Below are 20523 nucleotides of genomic sequence, written 5' to 3'. Positions count from 1 at the left end.
ATTAATAAAAGTCGAATAGGTTTGGCCCAAGTCCAACCTCCATGGATCCCTAATCTGGCCCATCATATAACTCTATATAAAGGAGATTAGAAAGGAGATTTAGCGTTAGTTTTTACTCATAATTTCGTGCTCCCCTCTGGGAGTGGACGGAAAAATCAGTTCTTCACAAACTAGAGTCTTGTCTACTTTCTAATTAAGCCCTTTTCGATTCTGACAAGCTATGTCCACCAAAGGTCAGATTCTGAGTTCGGGATACAGATTAAAAGATTCCTGGTTGAGTACGAAGATCTTCATGTGGAGAAGGCGCACGCAATCGTCAATTCTTTAGAAAATCAGATCGGTAATTCTAAACAGTAGGAATTCATAAACTAGGGTTTTGATTCCTTATTTGTGAATTATATGTGTTCTAGCATGCAATTTTATGTTTAACATGTGAGTCAATTAATCCCATAATCGGTCAAATAGATCTTTAGATCTGATTTATTTGTGTATGCATAACTTCCGCTATGTATAATTATGCAATGTCGTACAGTCTGAAATGCAATGATAGTGTCACTGTAAAGCCAAATATGACACCTCATTTCTGTTGTCAGGTTTTTTTCCCTATTTCAGCGGGATAATTATACTACATTGTATGTTTTTTTTCCCTATTTCAGCGGGATAATTATACTACATTGTATGTTTTGACCTTTTGAAGTCTAGAGTGTACATACTTGATAGAGTGGACAGCCTCTTGCAACTAGATATGACAGTGTGGTTGTAAAACTTGTAAGCGCCCTGCACAAAGTTTAAGACAAAAAATGCATATTGCAATTTGCATGTTTAGGTAACCTTTTTTGTTCTTGCCTGCAAATTTCCTTTTTTATACAGTTGTTGGAGCACAACAACTATGTGAGCTATGGATGGATGTTGAGAAAAGCTAAAACTGAACTCCTTGAATTCAAGTGGAAAACAAAAGGCATTACCCAAGATTGTGCAGTGTTTGCTATGCGACATATGGAGACGCATATGGGGACTGAGGATAATGATTGGAAGTGCGACCTTACCAACAAGCCATCCAAGTTATTCCAGTTGTTCCATGCGAAATTCGTTATAGCTATAGTTTATAGTAATGAAAACAAGGTCATGGATTACATGATGAGAACAACAACAAGCCACCTTGAAGAGGCACGAAAGAAGGGACCCGTTGATGTTGAAAAGATGACGACAAACTTCCCCAAACCTTGACTAGTGATTGACATTTTTTTTTGAAAAATGACAATAACTTTGTTTTGATTTGAATTCGTTAAGAATATTGGTCTATTTTGGTGTACTCATTGGTGGTTTTAGAATTTATTTGTTCGTTGTACTTTCTGCATAATGACCTGCATAGAAAAATATGTTAGAACACTTTAATATATATGTTAGAAAAATATGTTAGAACACTTTAATAAACTAACGATTTGCAAGCCAAGCAAATCCAAAACATAGACAATCAAAATAAACTTATTAAACCAAGCACTAGTCGAATAGAATTAATTACAAATTGACACGTTATATATGTTATGCAATTCGAAAAGAAGAAGCAAGCAGTAAATAAATGTAACCGAGCGATAAGATATAAGAAATATCTAAAACCTTCTTCTAATCCAAGTATTCCGTCGCACAAATTTTCTGTGTTAATCGTAAAAGCAAGATGAAGGAAACTCATATTAAACCAGATTGATGGCTAGTTGAAGTGTATTGATAGTATGAGAAAGAACATTAGTTAAAAGAAATACAGTATAAAATGACATGCAATATGCGATCAATCATTTTGTTTAGAATATTAATGAAGAATTCAGAATACACTCCAATAATAAGCATTTTAAACGACCAGTCAAGCAATGTAAGCAAGCAAGCTGATATTCAACATCCGAATCCAAATAAGATAGCAAAAAACTAAATTAAGAAAGCAATCTAGCGCAATAATATGCAACTGAGGTTCAGTGGCCAGCAATAATAAAAAACGTAATGAAGCAAACTGATATAAGTGGTTCCCTGGAATGACTGACTAATTTTTTCTTTTTGTTTCCCACAATTCCTAGATTCGTGGTGACACAATTCACGACATTTCCCACACCTACGCTTAGGTTTACTTTGCAACATGATAGCCTTCTCTTTTGCCGACACGAGACGACTTCCAACGTCACTGCACCAACCTTTCGTCCTCTCCACTTTTGGTGGCTGAACTTCTACTACACCTGGTCTTCCAATGAAATCGAAATCTTCAACACTTTTCCTCTCCTAATTAACACACAAAACCGAGAAGTTGATCTCTATTCCATGTAGGGTTTGCAGGCCCTACTGAGACCCGAATTCGATTAAACATAAATGGCAAAGCCACTTCAGATAGGTTCAATAAAACAAAAATACAACATGATAAACAAACTCCACCTCATCTTCAACATCAAAATATATATAGGAGATAGTCCTTATTTAAAAAGAAAGCCCACCTCGAGTGCTTATTCCTCAATAACTTTCTTTCCTTTACGATCACGACTCGCTTGCGATGAACTACCTTTATAATTTAAATAATACATAGATCAACCCAAAGAATTAAAGATGCATGCATCCTAAGGCTTTGATTAATTTTATCGATCATAGGAATTATCGGATTTGAATCTCAAATAAATCATCAAATCCAATTCGGCGATCACGACTCGCTTGCGATGAAATACCTTTATAATTTAAATAATACATAGATCAACCCAAGGAGTTAAAGATGCATGCATCCTAAGGCTTTGATTAATTTTATCGATCGTAGGAATTATCGGATTTGAAACTCAAATAAATCATCAAATCCAATTGAGCGAACATATATAATAATTTAATTATTTCGATCAATTGCGGCCGACCAAGGCGTCTCCAAAGAACTTGTGCCACACACTTAGAGGAGGAGGACTTTTTTTGGGCACTTTGCTCTTGGCTCTCTTAGCTCACTCACTTCCACACACTTAGAGGAGGACTTTTTTTGGGCACTTTGCTCTTGGCTCTCTTAGGTCACTCACTTCCACTCACTTGGGGGACTGTTCGGGAATTTGTAGGGGTTCGGGTCATTTCATTTGTTTCTTGATGTTGGGTAATATCGTCCTTGTGTAGGGCGAAGATACAATTATTTGCTTTCATTTTATTTGTCGTCGTGAATTTCACCGAGCTTAGCTATTCGAAGCTCGACCCTGTTTTCTGTTGAATTCTCGTTATCTATGCATTTTCTGTTTCCGTATTTACTTTACTGCTGTTGATTTCGATTATGGATGCAAATTGTTTTGAGTTTGACGTAGTTGCTGAACTGGATGTTTGTTTCTCGCGTTTGTTTATTGAGTTTGAGTAGAATTGTTGGAAGCTTGTGTAGATCGGGGCAGATCTGTTGAATCGGAAGGTATGGAGTTGATTTTGTTGGTTGTTTGGTTCGGAATGCTTGGATCCGGAGTGGATTGAGCATCCGACGTGTGGATCTGAAACAGAGTAGTTAAAGTTTGATGCCTAGTTTTCGTGTTTTCATTTCATTCCGTATAATATATGTAGATCTGTTTTATTTCCGGCTAATTGCAAGTTTCCGACGTCCGAACTTTTACATTTTTTTTTAATCTGGATTTGTGCTCTGTTTTCTTCATGTTCGCGTTTGATTCAGGTAATGAGATGCATGTCATTTTAGTTAAATTCTTAGTTTGTTAGTTGCAGCTTTTCTTCCGTACTATCTGTTACTGAAAAATGGTCCCCACTGTTTACTCGCTTTCTGTCTAGCTATATTATGAAGTTCTTTACTTGGTCTAGGAAATTAGTTTGAGATCTCGTGGTTATAAGGATGTTCAGCGTCAGCATGATGCTTTCAGTTTCCTAGGTCCAGTGTCTGATTTTCTTTCTTAGGTCAAGTAGTAGTTAAACTTCAACCCAAAATTGCGTGGCAGCAGCCAACAACTTGCCCAGAGTCTCCTAAATGCTTTCTTACGCGTCCATCTTGGTGGGATCGACCCCTGCTTCCGTATACTAATCCATAGTATAGCTGGTTGAAGGTTTTTGAAAGCGCGGGAGGGTTTGTGTGTCCGACGACCGAGACTTCCAGGATCCTCTGAGTTCCTAGACCTTGTGATCTAGCTGATTCTCTTGACCTGAGGGCTCGACCCAGCACAAAAGTACACACGAATCTTCGGTTAAATATGCTGCTTCAAGTAGTGTTAGTGCAATGTGAGATTCATATTATTAGTAAGAGAGAAGGGGAAAAAGTAGGAGAAAAGTAGTGTTAGTAGAATGTGAGATCCATATTATTAGTAAGAGACAAATGAAAAAAAGTAAGAGAGAAGTTGTTGAAAACTTTCCTTTATTAAATGTACTCTATTTTTCGTGGACAACCAAAATTGGTAAGTGTGCTCTATTTTTCGTGGACAGAGGGAATAATATTTAAATATTAGTATAAAATTGAATATATAAAATAAAATAAATAATACTAATATGGATTAATTAAGACTGATGCTCACAATACCAATGACAACAAACTCAGCTAATACCCACAGGCAATATTGGATAAATATTGGATATTCAGCCTTGCAATGCTCCGCAGATGTTTGCCTATATAGGGGAGCATTAGGGTACCACCATCTTTAGAGTGACACCATACCACTAATCCTAGCCCTTGGATCTCTTATATAGACGCATCAGATTGATTTGTAGAAATAGAGTCCGGATTGCTATTTAACGTAGTGGATATTGTTGGCCGGGGTATTTCTGTCAATCTATTCTAATTTGATTTGCATCAGATTTGGAAAATCCCATTAGAGCGGATCAAATTAATTCCAGAAACCGACTCGTTCTCTTCCAATTTCATTACTCTCTCCTGTCCAACTAATCTCTAGTTTTCAAATCCAGGAACCCTAGTTCCTCAAATCGATTGAGTTCTACTGCTCCATTGTTGACACCGTGCAGTAGTTCATCTAGAGAAATGGATTTTGACGATTTTTGCTCGATTTTGGCTGTTGCAACAGTTGAAGGGGTTCAGCATCACATACGATTTTTAGGACCATTTCGCCGTCACCGGGGCTTGGTTTTGCATCTCCATTCTTATTTTGGTGTTTTCATCGTTATGTTTTTTGTTGTGGTTTTTTAGTGTATGTTATAATTGCTTGCATTTTCCTTGGTAATTGCTTGATAATACTAGAGGTGTTGCTTCTCTGTTTTTGTTGTCGAAAGATTGGGTGGCTATCTATTTTAACTACGTCGTTTAGTTGGTGCTATTTTTAGGTCGATTTTTGCCATTGTTGGGACTTGGTTCGGCATATTTTGATATTTTGGTCCCTGTGTTTTCAGTTGTGGTGTTTTGCAAATCTGAAAAATTGTTCAATCAATGCGAATTGCCTGCCTGTATTTTGTTTGATAATTGCTTGCTTATTCCTTCGTAATTGCTTGATAATCATGGAAGTGTTGCTGCTCTGATTTTTGGGTCGATGTTAGGTACCTTCGTAATTACAATAAAAAAATTGCTTGTTTCTTTATAAGATTTTGCATTCTCTTCAATGTAATTGCTTGCTTTTCAAAATCTCACATTATAATTAGTTATCTTCTTTATAGGAATTTGCATCATATTTGGTATAGTGATCTTGCTTTCCAAAGTATATGTAATTGCATATTAATGGGCATTATGTTGGGTATGGAATGTAATATTTGAAAATTAAAACTATACATTGCACATGTTTATAATAAAATTCAATTGATTTTTGTTTTTTGTTTTTTGTTTTGCAGGTTTATGGAAATCGAAGAATATGATGACTTGCTGTGGATCAAATTTGTTACATTTATATGTGATAGATGGAAGTCAATGTATTTTTCTATTTCAATAATATTTCTATGTAATGTAAACTCTACAATAATTATTTCATGATTAATGCAATAACAAGCTGTATATAATGCAGACTCTTTAGTATTGTAATGCGTTGCACTGCACGTATTAAAAAAAATTAAACTTCAAATATGAAGTATTCATAAATCACATGTAAATATTATTTCATCATAAAGCAATACTCAACACAATACTATGCAATCTGGAAGTCATATTCTGTATTACCAAGAAATTGAGTGGCAATCTGGTAGTCATATTCTGTACTATCATGAAATTAAGTGAAATTTGGAATTAACAAAATAATATTATGTAGTATGCAAATCTTAATTTAGTAACAAGCAAATTCCAAGACATTACACTGCAATATGGTAGGCATACTGTATACGCTAACAAAAAAGTATGGAACCGAACACTACGATAATGTTTAAAATAATATCATGCATCTAAAAAATTATGGGTAAAGAAATAAAGGAAATCACATAATCGACATTATAAGAGAAATAAATCTATAATTTTTACAAAATATAATGTACATGCCGTAATATTAGGAAGAATAATAATGTGTATGCAATATGCAAACCATATAGATGTAAAATGCAATATTCAATAAATAACGTTCCAATATTGTTATGAATAGAATAAGGTAACACTACGATAATGTTTAAAATAATATCATGCATCTGAAAAATTTTGGGTAAAGAAATAAAGGAAATCACATAATCGACATTATAAGAAAAATAAATCTATAATTTTTACAAAATATAATGTACATGCCGTAATATTAGGAAGAATAATAACTTACCTTATCTACCATACTCTTAATTGCTTGAATTTATGGAAGAATAAAACCGTCCAAATCAGATTTTGGTGGCATACCTTCAATACCCCTTTACGCCTAATCACATACTTTTTGTATTATAATTATTATGCCATGTGGCGGTTTGTATATCACAGGATCCATATATCTAATGGTCATAATTAGTGATATGGTGTCATTATAATAAGTGTTGTCATCTTAACATAAACCTGCCTACATATGTTTATATTTAATCACAAATTTCATCGATTTTACATGTATATATTTGAAAGGGCTTGTGGACTTCTGCTTGCTCTTTTGCTGTCATTGGACTACTCAAGTTAAATCATCAAACTGATCCAGCTGGCCAGGAGTATGTCTTCTCCCTACAAAATGCCGGTGAGTGGATCCAGTGGAGATTCAGACTGGTTAACCTAAGTCAGATCCGACTTGAGTGAGAGCTCAAAAGCACTTTGAAAACCTTAACCCACAATACTATTAACTAGTATACGGAAGTAAGGATCGATCTCACAGAGATGATGTGTTTTACATTGGTCAAGGACACGAATGGGATGGCTGCTGCCACGCTTCACTACGGTGGGTTAAGTTGAGATTCTTGACTTGAGAGACTAAACTAACTAAAGTGATCCACTTGCTGAACGGAATAAAATCTTCTTGATCAGCTCATCATGCAATTTCCTAAAATGGACAAACCGACTAAAGTGGACGACTGTCAGTCTCCTGCAAAACGTACTACTCCCTCCCTCCGGCATTAGGAGTTCCGGTTGAGTTGGGTGCGGGTTTTAAGAAATATTTGAATGAGTAATAATTAAAGTGTGTGATAATGTAATGTGGGACCCATTTGCATTATTATTTCCTTTATTCTTTAGATGTGTTTTTACTTGTGCTTTTTAGTGTTTTATTTTATAATATTTTTATTTCATTTTATATGGAAATGTCTAACCGGGACTCCTAATGCTGGACGGATGAAAATGGTCAATTGGGACTCCTAATGCCGGACGGAGGGAGTATATAGTAAAACTTTCCTAACAACTTCATCTTCTTCACGGAATCAACAGAAAATACAGAACATAAATAGATCTGAACAATCATGAACAACAAATCTTATCATAACAACTTGTAAATTTAAATATGCCTTGAGAACTAAACTACGCTCACGTAAATTAGAAACTAACCCATGATCATGCAAAAATTTCAACGCATCTATCAGATCTCAACATCCTAAAACACTACATCCATAATAGTCTTCGCAACTAGACAAAATATGAATCGAAGACTCAGATCCACCCACATCAAACCGCAATAAAACATATTAGCTAAGATATGCATCAAAAATAGGAAATCAAACACGGATCAGAGAATTCATGCATAATAATAGAGCATTGCAACGAGAATTGAGATCATAACACTAGAATTAATGGATCCAAAGGTCGAGAGTTTGCAACAAAACATAAACTAAAAGTAGACAAAAGAAACTGGAAATTGTTCCATCGCTCCTTCTCGAAGCGGAATTACAAAACTAAAGCAAGTTAAGTAATAAAAACCAACACCCAAAACAACACTAAACTAGACTAGAACAGGAACCAAGTGTGTGTGCGAAAGAAGTCATCAAAATGAAGTGAAACGAGCTTCCATTTCAGCCCTAGTAGAGAGCTGAATTCCTAAGATGCAAACCGTGGACCTCGTCGACCCCCCTCCTACTCGCGCTGGGCTTTCTATATATAGAGAGGCGTAGGGCTTCATCTCTCAACCACGGCGCCCAATCTTCCGCCTCCCTAGCTGGAAAAATTTACTCTCAAATTCGGCGACAGAAGCAAGCATCGACTTCAACTAATATTTCCCCATAATATGAAGGACTAACTTTCGAACACCGATCGCTCAATCGTCAAGACATTTCTCTAGTCTTACTGTAGCACCCTGAAATTTTGTTACTTCTTTTGTTTTATTAATGTGGATATTGATTGGGAAATTCGTTTGTGGAATTTGATTTTCTATGTGATCGAGTAATCATGTGATTTTGGTTGTTGCGAGTTATGGAAGATAATGTGATTTATTTTTTCAATGTGTGAATTTAATTAAATGGGATCATGCATTTTTGTTCTAGCCATTTTATTAGAATTTTCAGCCCTCCTATTTATTGCAAATAGTATTTTCTCTCTTGGATTTAATTAACTGTAATATCCAAATTAAATCCAAACCAAATTATCACAATATTATTCTACATAATTTTCGATCCCTTGCCCATCTCTTGGCATTTTCGAAAGCTCCTATGAATTAGGAGAATAAATTATTTTTGTAAATTTAATTGGTACTTTACTTATTTCCTTACTTGAATTAAAATTCAATTAAATCTCTCCATATCCTATTTTAATTAGGATTTGACTCTTTCCTTCTTTAAGACCTCAAAATTTTCGCCCCTTATACCTATAATTTTCTTTGGGGGATTAATTTGTTTGTTACCTATTTTATGGGAGTCTTTTCCTACAAAAAAATTACCAAATTTAAATCCTATAACTATTTTATTTGAGGATTTAAATATTTTTCTTAAGTACTCCCCATAGTACACGCCCCCTCCCTCCTTTCCTACTTGGAGATTTTTAAATTGTCTTGTTGATGTATTTGTGGGATACTCAATATCTTTTTACCTATTTTGTGAGTATATTTCTCTCCAAGTAAATACCAAATCAATTTCTATGCTAATTAAATAACCAAAATTTTGAAAACCCCTCCCCCAAACTATACACCTATTTTATTTAATTATGGAACTTATTCATTGGCCTCTATTTTATTCTCCCACAATTTTAATTGTTTTATTTAAGTGTGGAATTAATCCTAGAGTGTAAAAAGGAAAAAAACCCTAACCCTAGCCCCATTTCACACGCCTCCCTCCCTCTCCTTCTCCTCCCACACGCCTCTTCTCCCTCTCACTCAATCCTCCACCAATTCTTCGTCCTTGCTACGTTTTGGAGTTGGAAACTCAAAGATCCATAAGAATCAACCAATTGTCATTCCTACTGATTGTTTCCAAGAGAAAGGTATAATTTTTGATCCACTTTTCCCCTTCTTATCATTGAATCCATGATTCTTGAACCCCTCATGCACATAGTTGAGTGGAGAATCGTAAACCTAAAAATTAATTGGTTGTGAAGGATGGTTGCACAAGAATATGTGTGTATGTGCGTGTATGTACGTGTGTGTGTAAGTACGTGGATGAATCTTTGTGAATGTTATGTGTGATTAGGAAAGCATGGTTGTAATTTCATTTTTGAAGCATGAATATGTATGTGTGAATGTATGATAGACAAACGAGGGTTTGTGAAGGTTGAACATGAAAACTGTGGTGTACGGACAGTAGGTTCCGACGAGTTTTTGACCAATCAAACAGTCTCTTTTTTAAGCAAATTTTTAACCGGGTGAAGCTTTAGGTGTCTTCTGCGTTGTGTCAAAATTTCAGCTTCAATTAATGACGGACGAATATTTAACAAATTTTTCATTAGAACTGCGCAGTCCTTCCAGAATTTGTGTTCCGTCTAGTGAATTTTGCTTTCGTTTTGACTGATCAAAAGACACGATTTTGGTTTTAATTTTTAACTGGATGAACCTTTATGTGTCTACTGTGTGGTGATCAAAATTTAGTTTCAAATATTATCGGATGGAATTTTAATGATTTTTACAAAAAGACTGCGCTGTTCTGTCAGATTATGTTTTGTTGAAATACTCTTCGTTGACAACTTTTGAATGAAGAACATGATACATGTGTGAGTAAGGAACCTATCCTATGATGTGATTATGTTATGTGTTGCACGTTGATGTATGCTAAAGGAAACGCTACGGTTATGATGGTAAATGATTAGGATGGGCAATGTGAGAAAACAATGAAAGGAACGATAGGGCATGCATGATTAATATGTTGATAGAAAACTAAATTGTATTATGTGTTATGATGTTGAAAAGGGTTGTTGTGCGTACGTGGGTACTAAGAGCAAGGGTTGCATTTAAGTTGTGAACTGTGTGGTATAAGCAAGCGAGGTGGGCTTCCTTTTACTAAACTCTTTTACGCTCTCAAAAGTATGATTATGGTGAAATAAGGGTGGTTTAAAGTGTTATGTCATGCCATGTTTGTTTTGATGATGAGATTGTTGCCTGATGCCTAGTTTGTTGAGCTTGTTCCATTAGGCTATAGGGCTATGTTAGACGAATTCGGGTCTGAGTAGGGCCGCAAACCCTATCAGGCTATGTACACAGAGGGGATCGTGAGCCGTCCTTGCTAGTCGGCCGGTCTCGTGGGAGAAAAGTGTGGCCACACTTTCGTCGCACTATGGTAAGAGGATGTGAATGATTGGTTGTTGAGAAAGTGGGGAGATTGTTTTGCCTAGCCAGGCTACGAAACTGTTTTTGTGATACTCGATGATATTTCTTTTCTAAATGTAAAACTCGAGTTCACTATGGTATGGATGACATAACTCTATCAAATGTTTTCGGCATGAGCCCACTGAGTATATTAAGTACTCAGCCCTGCATGTGTTTTCCCTATGTGCAGGTTGAGCTGGATGTTGTGGCGGATGTTGAGTCGGGCTTTAAGAATTCATGGTTGCGTCGTGTCTGCATACATGGGCGTCTTCCTATGACTCTCTTTAGATAATTTATTTCCGCTGCCTTGTTTGAAATTGTTTTTCTAAAAGTCTTTTGTTTTACTCCATACTGTTTTATGAGTTTAAGTACCTTGAGACATTAATCCGCTGCTTAACCATGTAATACCTTAGAATATTTTCTCTTGAAGTTTAGTCGAGCTTTGTGTTAAATGTCGTCTCATATTGTTTCCCATTTTCTTCCCCGTTTCTTAGTTCCTCCCCTAGTCACGATTTCCCCTTCTTTGCTATCCTTAGTAAGGGCGGCCGTGACACATACACTCATCAATAATTCCAATCCGATTACAATTTCTGAATTCTAAACGATTCTCACAAGTTTTCTATTTTTTTAAGGTTCGGTGCTGTATCGGTCTATCGAGTGATTGAATACTGTAAAACTCTATATGTTATTTTCCAAAGGATTGAAACAGATTATTTTTGTCATAATGTTGTTATATTTTACATTTAATGGATGTTTATTGCATACTTAAATGTATAAACAACGTAACAAAGTCTAAGTCTTTGTTTTAGTAGACCGGTTATGGGCGTCGTCCGCTTTAAGGTAACACGATCAGTTCTGAACAAAGAAAAATAAGAATTTCACACCCTAGATAGGCCTAGACTACCTATCGTGAAAGGTTGCAATGTCAGTCCGCATATTTCTAAGCCTTACTGAAATAAGATGGCATTGGTGTGGTATAACACTGAATTGGATCTAACAGCAAGACGAGTCTTTATGCTATCTACTGAAAGACGAGGTCTTGATAATTAATTTCTTAATCAATGTATGTTAGCATTGAGCGTACGGTATTGATTATGCACAAATTTGACTTACCAAAAGGTGCGGGTTTTTCGCAACTCAAGAATCCTAATATATTGGGTAGTGGTGATTAATATCTAGCTGTGCTAGGATTGCTATTATACTGAATCGTGCGCGAGGTGAGTCTCGTTTGATAACGTCCACAAGAGGAGTTCGAAACAAGGTTTTATTATTCGGAACCTAGCCAGTTGGAGTTTGATTACTCTATGAATAATAAATAAGCGTTTCTTGCTAAGTCCACTCTTGGAGATAATAATATGTTAATTAATTAAGTCCAAAGCAGACATTGATTAATTAATGGACGTTTCTATCTTAAGCGCGGAAAATTGATGACAAACAAATGGAAACCCGGAATACTTGTAATTTCAGAATTGGATGGGCAGTGCAATATTACTTCCTTAGTGGCTGCTCGTAATATTCCAATATAAGCTTATATTAAATTGTGAGTTCAATTTAATTAGTAAAAAGCTAATTTGGGGAGGTCATATCCAAATTCTTTCATAGATCCCTGACAGGACCCAATATGTGACTAAATATAAATAGGAGAATAAAGGAGACAGAAAATACACTTGTATTTTCTTCTAAAATTTTTGTCCCGCTCCCTATTCACCCAGGGGACGATTTCCCTCTCCTCTGGGAGATAGGATTTCTGTCTTCTTTATTTAAGTCATAGTTCTCTGGTGAGATCAGCCCACACTGATATCAGATTACAGTCCGGGAACAATTCAGAAGATCCGTGGTTTAGTACTCAAGATCTTCACGTGGAGAAGACGCGAGCCATCTTCGATTCTTCAGTGACTCAACGTGGTAAATTGGCTAACTCCGCAGCAAGCGTGTTTTAAGGATTATTTGTGCTAAAACATGTTTAAATTCAAGTTATGACCATGATACATGTGAAAATTACGCGAATAGAATTTCTCTAAATAATCTGCTAAATAGATCATAATTTTATTTGATCGTTAGAACGCACGCTTCTGGTGCGTACCCCTTCAATTGGTATCAGAGCCAGTCTTTGGCTCCGATTATTTGGATTTAAATTTCACAAAATTCATGTGTACATGTGTTATTTGATTGCGAAGCATGTTATTGGTGTTTTTGTTTATATTTTATGCATGATGAACTCAAGAACTATCGAATCAAAGAACTTGAATTTTTTGATCGTCCGAGACGTGCGATCCTTCGGCGCTCACGCCAAGACGGATCGCACCACGCGCGATCGAGATAGGGTCGTCGAATTGAGTGGGAGCCAAGGAATTCACGATCACGGGGCGACACGCAGACAAGCGTGGGCTCGTGCGCGCCGCCGACCGAGACCGCGAACCCTAGGTGGTTCTCGCCGGAAACATCGACAATGCGGCAGCTAGCGCGGCGTGGTAGTTCATCCGAGAACCACTGAGGCATCACGAGCGGCCAGGCCGAGAACCCTAGGCAGAAGGTCTTGGCCGTCCGAACCAGCCTGGCTGAGAGTGTCGCGCATGTGTGCGCGTCGTTGGCTCAGGCAGTGGGAGCATTGGTCAGATCTCGAGGGAATACGCGCAGATGGATCAAGTTATATGGAAGAATAACCGACCAGGTGGATCAGTTAGCAAATGTCGTTGCCACTTGATCAAGGCGTTCTCTCTCGTTCACAAAAAACATTTATAACTCCCAAACATGCACTACTTTAACAGTAAAGCAGCAAGTACGAGGTCGATCCCACAGAGAAACTGGTGCGTTGAGTTTGTGAATAGTGAACAGGGGTTAGCTGCTGCCACTCTTTAAGTTGGGAGTTTTTAAACTACTGGATTACGCTAGGCAGAATATAAACTAACTACTTGATCAAGGGACTCATCATGCAAACAACAGATAACGGACCAAGTAAACGACAGACTGGAACAACGACTTAACTACCTAATCATGCTACGAGACTACGAACCATTCTGTCATTCAACATAATGAAGATTCAAACACTTGATCTGGGATTTCAAAGCGAAACTAGCTGGAACAGTAAACAAGATGCTGGAAACAAAATAACTTTTATTTTTATAAAAGATTTCAAACATAGAACTGGAGAGTGCGGAATACAAGCAAGAGTCTTTAACTATGAAACAAAATGAAATTTAACTAAGCTAACAAGTTTAGAAAACAAGAATGTAAGAGAGCGAAATAAACCGAGAAGTCCTCGGTCGGAAACTTGAGACGGCGCCGAACAGATATTGATTTCTCTGTCGCGCTCCCTTCGGTCGCTCTCTTTCTAACTGACCATTTCTACTATTTAACTAGGCTATTTTGGAACTGGGGAAGAATTTGGAACCAGGAAACAGACAAAAAACTAAACTAAAACCGAGGAGAAGGAAGAAGATGCCGAAGAAGATCTTTATTATGGCGCTGCATCCTCTATTTATAAGCTCCTCACACAACCTCCACCTATGATAACAACTTTGACAGCGAATATTCGTCCTTGCTGGGATCGCGCGCCTCATCAATTGATACGTGTCCTTCTTCTAGAATGTCGTGGTTCTTCAATAACAGAATGAGGATTCTCCTTCTAGCGCCTCAGCCTCACGTGTCTTCCTTCTAGAATGCAGTGGTCCCCCGGCTAACTGCTTGATCACCACCTTGATCAACCCACCCAGTTTTTGGCCTTTTTCGCCTTCTGTGCCAGCTTGATCAGTTTGGCCCGAGGGCTTCTTGTTTGCCCTTTTCTTCTTCTTTCCCTTAGCCACTTTGCCCGATTCTGAGTACGGTGCCTTCCTTTTTCCTTTGCTAGGCTTGAAGCCAGAGGAACGAGGTGCCGAAGTCATCATGGCAGCCTTAGCCTGGACCATAAGGCCCTCTGCTGACTGAAGTTCAGTCAATAGTTCTTCCAAGGTGTAATTCTTTTTGTTCATTTCAAAATTGAGCTTGAACTGCTGGAAGCTAGGGGGAAGACTTTGAAGGATGATTGTTACCTGGGACTCGGGATCGATCGTCCCTCCCAACACCTCAATCTGGTTGAGGTGGCCCATCATCTCAAGGACATGGTCCTTCACAGACGAGCCCTCCTTCATTGTCTTCGACATGATACTCCGAAAGGCTTGAGACTTAGCCGTTCGATTCTGAGTACCAAAAAGATTCTTGAGATTCTGCATAATTTCTGTGGCAGTTTCCATGGCAGAATGCTGATGCTTGAGTACTGAAGACATAGATGCCAACATGTAGCACTTAGCCATCTCATTCGCCTTATGCCACTTTCTATGTGCATCTCTGAGTCCTACCGCAGCGTTAGCCGCCGGTACTGGAGGTCGCAGGGTTGTGAGCACAAAGTTGTACTCTTCAGCTGTAAGAACGATGTCCAAATTTTGTTTCCATTCTATGTAATTTTGGCCCTTGAGTTTGATTTCTTTGAGAATTACAGAAAGAGGATTGAACGACATATTGACGATTTGATTTGCAATGCAAAATAGAGTATTTTACTATTGTCATAAACTTATGTAAGAAGTTTGATTACCATAAAACTTTTCAAAATCTTACAACTGTAAAATTAAAATTTTGTACCCTCCACAGGAAGTCAATACACATTAAAATCTTACAATTTTATAGGTCACAACACCGACGAATAGTCCAGAGACCACAGAGTGGCATGGCCGCCTAATGTTGCCTAAGCAAGACCACCGAATCTAGCATTACAGAATCTCATTTCTACAACACACCCCCATAATAATGCTTATGTGCTGCTAACAAGATCAAGCTATCTCATAAATCCCGTGTGAACTTTTGAATCTCGTAGTTTCTTAGGATTATTGTCCCCACAGAGCAGGTGGCGATAACATTTATGAACTTGCTATTTCTTAGGATTATTGTCCCCACAGTGCGGTGGCGATAATATTAGAAAAAAGCTTCATAAGTTGCAGACCAATTGGTGGAGACCATATACAAACGTTGAGTTCGTAATTATAGCTTAGATATTTGGGTTATGGTTTTTCTTTAATTATCCTTAACCTTAGGGCAGAGAAAAGCTTGATTAAATTCTGTTGGTATTTAATTTGCTGGATAATTAAATCTTTTATTAATTGGTATCTTCCTTTAGGAAATTATTGTTCTAAAATATAATTCTTATTCATGTCTACTATAAGATATGTCTAAAATAAATTATTTAATTCTTAATAAGACATGAAAAATTTAATTCAAGTTAATTCCATGTTCAAGATTAGGAAGAGATATTTCATTATTTAATGTATTCATACATATCTATCATTTTTAGGATCTTAGATATATAAATATTAGGAAACTATTAAATTATTCTTATCCATAACATCTAGGAATCAAAATAATATTATTTATTTCCATAGATATAGAAAATAATAAAAATATTCCTTAAATCTAGATAAATATTAGGAAACTATTAAATTATTCTCATCCATATCATCTAGGAATTAAAATAATATTATTTATTTCCATAGATATAGAAAATAATAAAAATATTCCTAAAATCTAGGAAAATCTTCCAAAAAGATTTTATTTCCATTAAATAATAATATTTTAATGATATCTTTTAATAAAATAATTAAATAATCACTAAAATAATCCTTCATCGTTATCTCATCGTACGAGGTTCGCACGATCGATGAACGACGAAGATCCGATGAGTTCGTCGTCGAATCATGACGCACGCAGCGTCTCGGCCAGCGGCTGTCGCCCCGTCCTCGGCCAGTGTAGCGCACCAGGTGCACTTGCTCTCGGCCGTCGGATGCTGACGCTCTCGGCAGTCTTTACACGTCGAGTGACGCGGTCCTCGGCCAGCAGCACGCACGACGGTGGCGCTGCTCTCGGCCAGTTGCTGTCGCCCGTCTCGGCCTATCCGAGCGACGATGCTCCCATCCTAGTGGCACACAGCTCGCGACTCGGCGCCTCCGTCTCGGCCAGTGGCTCGGGACTCCGTCTCGGACCTACCACCTAGGGTTGGAGTTCCCTCGCGTCTCGGTGTCTTGGCCGGTTCTCGGTCGAACCACCACACCACGCCAGCATCTATGTCGGTCTTGACGCGGGTGCGTCTGGGGCGTGAGATCTCGGCCTGCGACGCGCACGAGCCCTCGCTCGTCCGCGCGTCGCCACGTGATCGTGGCTCCCTGGCTCCCACTGTCTCCACATCCCTACCTCGATCGCACGTGGTGCGATCCGTCTCCGCGCGAGCACCGACGGATTGCACGTCTCGTACGATCGAGCAATTAAAGTTCTTTGATTCGACAGTTCTTGAGTTCATCATGCATAATAAATTAAACAAAACACCAAGAACATGCTTCGCAATCAAATTGGACATGCATACATGAATTTCACGAAATTTAAATCCAATTAATGAGAGCCAAAGACTGGCTCTGATACCAATAGAAGGGGTTGGCAGCGGAAGCGTGCATGAATTTACCGATCACATAAATTTGATCTATTTAGCAGATTATTTAGACAAATTCTATTCGCGTAATTATCACATGTATCATGCTCATAACTTGAATTAAAACATGCTTTAGCATATAAAATCTCTAAAACATGTTTACTACGGAATTATCCAATTTACCTTATTGATTCAATCAAGAATCGATGATGGCTTGCGTCTTCTCCACGTGAAGATCTTCAGTACTCGACCTCGGACCTTCTGACTGGTGTCCCGGACTATACGCTGATATTTGTGTGGGCAAATCTCACCAACGTACTAGGACTTGAATAACGAAGACATAACTCAGCTCACGGAGGAGGCAAAATTTCGAACTCTCTCTTTCTTTGAGGGGGACGAAAATTCTCAACCAAAATTATTGTCTTTTCTGTCTCCTTTATTCTCCTATTTATATTAAGCCACATATTGAAAGAAATCTTGAAGTTGTTGTCATTGGGAATTATCTATTCGGTACCCGATAGCGAGTGGGTCAGCCCTGTCCACATGGTCCCCAAGAAGTCAGGGATTCAAGTGGTTCTGAATGAGAAGAATGAGCTGATACCATGTCACGACCGCCCATACAAGGGGTACCACAGACGCGGCGATCGTGACCGACATGCATAGATAATAATTTAAAGGAACAACTTAATTAACTTAAAGAAAGAAAAACAACTTAGTTTAAGGAGTTTACGGTTATAAAATTTTTTTGAGAAGACTTAAGGCAAAAATAATTGTAAAAAAAGAAGACAACGGAAAGAATTTGACTTAAGTAAAACAACAATTAATAACTAAAGCAAAACAACATTTAACTTAAATCTCGGAAAACACCATTTTCAAAAAGACAACGTAACACTCGTTTAAACCTAACACCACCATACATGTTCAAACACAACACAAAAAGATTAAGGTCTTAAGACATAATTTAAAACATAGCAGCGGATAGATAAGGTTCAGGGAGAGTCAAGGATCACGCCTATGTATGACGACACAACGTATCCTAGGGTCGTTAGCCAGCTCAACATCCACCGAACATCCCGCTCAACCTGCACATAAGAAAAATAATATGCAGGGCTGAGTACTTGTTGTACTCAATGGGCTCATGCCGAAAACATTTTAATAAGTTATGTCATCCATGCCAGTGATCTCGAGTTTTAAGTAGTAAGAAAAATATCACGAGAAACACAAAAAAATTCAAGTGTGGCCAGACAATTTATCTCCCCACTTTTCACATCAATCCATCAATCACATCACAGTGCGACGAAAGTGTGGCCACACTATTCGCCCACGTGACCGGCCGACTTGCAAGGACAGCTCACGATCCCACCAGTGTACACAGCCTGATAGGGTTTACGGCCCTACTCAGACTCGAATTCGTTTCACAACACAGCCATATAGCCTAACGGAGTAAACTCATACGAACTAGGCATCAGACACACAATCTCATAATAAAAACAACATGGCATGACATAACAGTTAAACCACCCTTATATCGCCACATAATATTTTTCGAAAAAGTAAAAAGGTTTGAAAAGAAAGCCCACCTCGATCGTTTAGCAAATTCACAACCCAACTTATAGCAACTCTCGATCCTCGAGTTCACGAGTACACAACACCCTTGTCAACGACAACACAAGTCAGCCTTCACACATCAACATATTACTATGCATGTCCTATCGTTTCTCTCTCACCGTCTTTCTCAATTCCCCAACCCAACATACGTCACAAAGAGGAAAAGACACACGCATCGCATATCAACTTATCACACGTGATCACATAATTTAAACACGCTCCTTGGACATACATGCATCATATAATACTTTTAAACTTGAAACTAGGTGTCATTTTAACAAGGCAGAAAACTGGCAGAACTGCACGACCGTCTTGTAAAAATCACTATAAATTCACCCGACCTCAAAAGAATCTAAATTTTGGTCATAATACAGAGGACACCTTCAAGTGCATCACACCGAAATTACGTCATTTGGTCAGTCATATCACATATTAAACTCTCTGGTTGGAACATACAATTTCTGACAGTATTGCGCAGTTCATTTGAAAAATTCGGCATAAATTCATACGATTCCCGAAAAAGCTGGAAATTTAACACAAATCAGAGTACACTTCAAATTTTCATATAGTTCAAGAATCACATCGATCGGAGGTCATTTGGTCAGTCAAACAGAAAACGAAACATTCATGGCGAGAACTCAAGTTTCTGGCAGATTTGCTCAGTCAACTTCAAATATTTATTAAAAATTCATTTTTCGATAAAACGGGCTGAAATTCACACGAGACACAGAAAACACCTTGAAGTTTACTCAGTAAAAATTTCATAGAAAAATTCGTTCGTTTGATGGGCCAAATACAGATCATAAGTCAGTGGTCGTGCATCACAGATTTCTGGTTCAAGTTCGAAAATAGGGTTTTTTAAACTTCCACAACACAGACACCGTTTTTTTTTTCCATGCTCGAAAACACATAATCATGCTTACACGTTCCTCATACACATATTTGCTCATAACTCATATTATTCACCAAATATTTCAATCCAACACACATGATTTCAATCAACCGCGAAAAAAATCAAACAAGTTCTTACGAAACACACTTTCCCTCCCGTTAAAATTTGTGATCTATCAAACCTACACCCTCTACATGCATGTAGGACTCAAGAACATGGTCAAAACGGGTAGGGTGATAGAAAGTGAGCAATATACCTTCTTTGACACAAAACGAATTGGTCGAAACGATGAACGAAGCGATTCGTCGGAGACTCTTGAAAATAACTTCAAAGGATTGTAAGAATAAGAGTTGGATGGAGGATTTTTGGAGATGGGAGAGTGGAAGATGAAAAACGTGTGGGAGAGGGAGAGAAGAGAGGGGGCGAAATTTTGAGGTGAATGGGGGCTAGGGTTTGATTATTTGCTATTTATTTGTTAGGTTTAATCCATGGGTAAATTAAATAAAGAAATTGTGGGGGAAATAAAATATAGGCTAATGAATAAAAAAAAATACCACAAT

General features: G+C 37.7%; 1 long non-coding RNA gene across 1 annotated transcript; it reads left to right on the top strand.

Moving 5' to 3' along the window:
- Positions 1-4738: 4738 nt before the first annotated feature.
- Positions 4739-5935, top strand: LOC121743603. Its single transcript, XR_006038305.1, has 2 exons — positions 4739-5059; positions 5755-5935. It is a non-coding gene; the product is annotated as an uncharacterized LOC121743603 (long non-coding RNA).
- Positions 5936-20523: the final 14588 nt, after the last annotated feature.

The sequence above is a fragment of the Salvia splendens genome, chromosome 8 (genome assembly GCF_004379255.2).
Source record: "Salvia splendens isolate huo1 chromosome 8, SspV2, whole genome shotgun sequence".
Classification (NCBI taxonomy): domain Eukaryota; kingdom Viridiplantae; phylum Streptophyta; class Magnoliopsida; order Lamiales; family Lamiaceae; genus Salvia; species Salvia splendens.
This window is presented reverse-complemented; position numbering and strand designations above follow the sequence as displayed.